The sequence below is a fragment of the Acartia tonsa genome, chromosome 12 (assembly GCF_053477335.1).
Source record: "Acartia tonsa isolate MP-2025a chromosome 12, ASM5347733v1, whole genome shotgun sequence".
In the NCBI taxonomy this organism is placed as follows: Eukaryota; Metazoa; Arthropoda; class Copepoda; order Calanoida; family Acartiidae; genus Acartia; species Acartia tonsa.
The window spans coordinates 43,665,753-43,668,581 of record NC_137271.1 but is presented as its reverse complement, the minus strand read 5'-3'; positions in this window follow the sequence as shown (position 1 = coordinate 43,668,581).

The following is a 2,829-nucleotide window of genomic DNA, read 5'->3' as shown; positions in this document are numbered from 1 at the left end:
CTGGTGCGCAATATTTCCAAAAATCTATGAATTTTAGAGGCTGCTAGCTGCCAAACGGCTGAACATACAGATCATGCCCGCACGCTGTTTTAGGCGACATAAGAAGGCCTACAAATAATCTGGAATAGCCATAAATCAATAATGCATAATTATCTCGCAGTGCAGAGAAATGCGCGAGAAAGACCTATTTTACGCGTTTTTTCTTCAGTAAAGCTTTCCCTGTGCATCATTGGATCTTGACTATTACAGATTATGTGTAGGTCTTCTTATGCCGCTTAAAATGGTGTGCGGGTATGATCTGTACGTTCAGCTGTTTGGCAGCTAGCAGCCTTTTAAATTCATAGATTTTTGAAAATATTGCTTACCAGCAATATTTTACCGTGAACTGCAGTAGATCCAATATTTTTCCACTAATTATTTACAAAGCTCTACAAAGTGTCCGAAAATATAGGCATGTGACGTCAATAGATCCATCTCTTTTTAAGGAGTTTTTTTTCCCACTTCTTCTCTCATTACTCATCTTTTATGACGTCACACGGCTCATTTCTAGAGCTTTCTTTCCTTATATACCTGTATATTGAGATTCTGAGTCATAATAATAATCTTCATTTGTATTTGTTTGTCCTTGGTGCAAAAATAACTATTAATGTAAAAACGATAACCAAAATTTTTGATACCCCCTCTGGCTGTTTTAAGGGGGGGGGGGTGCAAGTGAGTGTAGACCTTTGTTAGGAGAGGTTTAGGGGAGTTGCCAACTAGATTTTTTCATGGGAGTGGAGAGGGGGGGGGGTGTAGATAACCTCCTCAAATATTTTTTCTGCACGCTTCTGTTTTAAAGTCTTTTGTTAAATATGGTCTTTAAAAAAGATAAAATTAGCCAACTGAACTTTAATCTATAGTTATTTTTCCTTGAGATTCATCATAGCTGCCGTAAACATCTTCATTATTAGATTGCACGTTGGGAGAAGAGAAGTACGGGTTTTTAGCGTTCTAAAAAATGCATATAAAGTCAAACAAGGATAACAACATCCATAATTTTCGAAGCACAAATAAATCATGGAGTGACCAACAAGAGTTAATTATAGAGAAGGTGTTCAGTTGATATAAAAAGTGAAAAGAAAGAACTAGAGCATGCAATAAATCATATAATTCAAGAAACACAAGAAAATACATTTTTTCAGAACAGACTGACCGACAGAACAAGTAAATTATAAGGATGCTCATTGATATCGTTACAGACGGACAGAAAAAGTTAATTATAGAGTAGTCTCGCTACTAAAAATCACTATAAATAATGTTTTGTATTAAAGATTATCTAGATTAAGATGTACAGGAATTTGGACTTACAGACTTTATCCTGTAACTAGCGGCTTCGCGCCTACCCTCTTGGGGCATTGCCACAAGAGGTGACATTTCAAAAAATTGAGAACCTGCCTTAAAAAATTGGAGGAGATTTATTTTTTTTTTTGGGGGGGGGGGTAGGGCTTTCCAACCCCCCAAGAAAATATCTTAAAACCACCACAGTACCAGTAAATATATATTCCTTAGGAGTAAAATCCAATCGGTTCAGCGGTTACCAAGATCTAAAGGGACATACGGACGGACGGACAGACATCATAGATAGAGTTGCTGCTCATCTGAAAGATTTACCTGTACATAGGAGAAACAGAACTTAGAATTGGCCAGGAAAATTAAAACATTCACATAAACACTTTTCATTTTCATTCTTTTTATTTGGGTAGCTTTTATTCATTTTTCTATCATTCTGAAATTTTTGCATTTTTTGATATATTTTTAAATTACAACACAATTTTAGAGAAGTTATAAAAGCATACATTTTGAGTAATTATCCCTAGAGAAAAATAAAAATAAATCTTACTGCTTAAAAACCGTATTTGAAAATAAACCCAATTTTTTCCTTAAATTGATTAAAAGCCTAATTCATATTATAAATAAATATAAAATACAAATAGATACAACAAAAACTTTTAAAAAAATCAACAAATTATAAAATTTTTCGGGTGCAGTCCCTTTCGTGACAACGCCTCCTAAGGAGTGTTTAGTCGTATTTTCACATTAGCTTTCGATAGGATATTTTAGATTAGGTTAGGTGATTGCCCCGCTGGATTAGGCAATTGGCCCCGCAGGGTTAAAGCCCCCCTTAGGAGCTAGAAATAGGAGAAATTTTACTGTTAAAACACGACGAAACGCCCTTAAAGCGGCGTTGTCACGAAAAGGACTATACCCAATTTTTCTAAAGCAAAAATAATAATCTAGCTGAACTAATATAGCTGCTCGTTATACAGACAGGGATAGACAAATGCAAGAAAAAAAATAATCTTTTATAATTTTTTCAAGTTGATTTATCTTTTTTCTCCTAAAATTGGCAAAATAACTATTCCAAAAAGCATTTTAACGTTCATATTAGCGTATCAAATTATGAAAACTTAAAAGTAAACCAACACCAGTTTTGATATCTAAAATTGATAGGCGCAATTTAATAAAGTTAATTGTAACGAAAATTTTCTATTAAATCACATTTTTATATGGCCAAAATGTTAAGGGTTCGATTCCCAGAAAAAAAAAACAATAAAAACACTGTAGAAATTTTTCTTAAATAAACGAACCCAAAACTTCATATTTGTGGCTAAATCTCAATGATTGCATTTTTGAACACAGTAATAGTGTCTGACTGATTATGACGTAACAAAAAAAAATTAGCCAATGAGCGGCCGTTATTGACCAATGGTAAAATTTATAGTGGCCCTTATTGGCTAATTTTTTTTGTTACGTCATAATCAGTCAGACACTATTACTGTGTTCTGCATT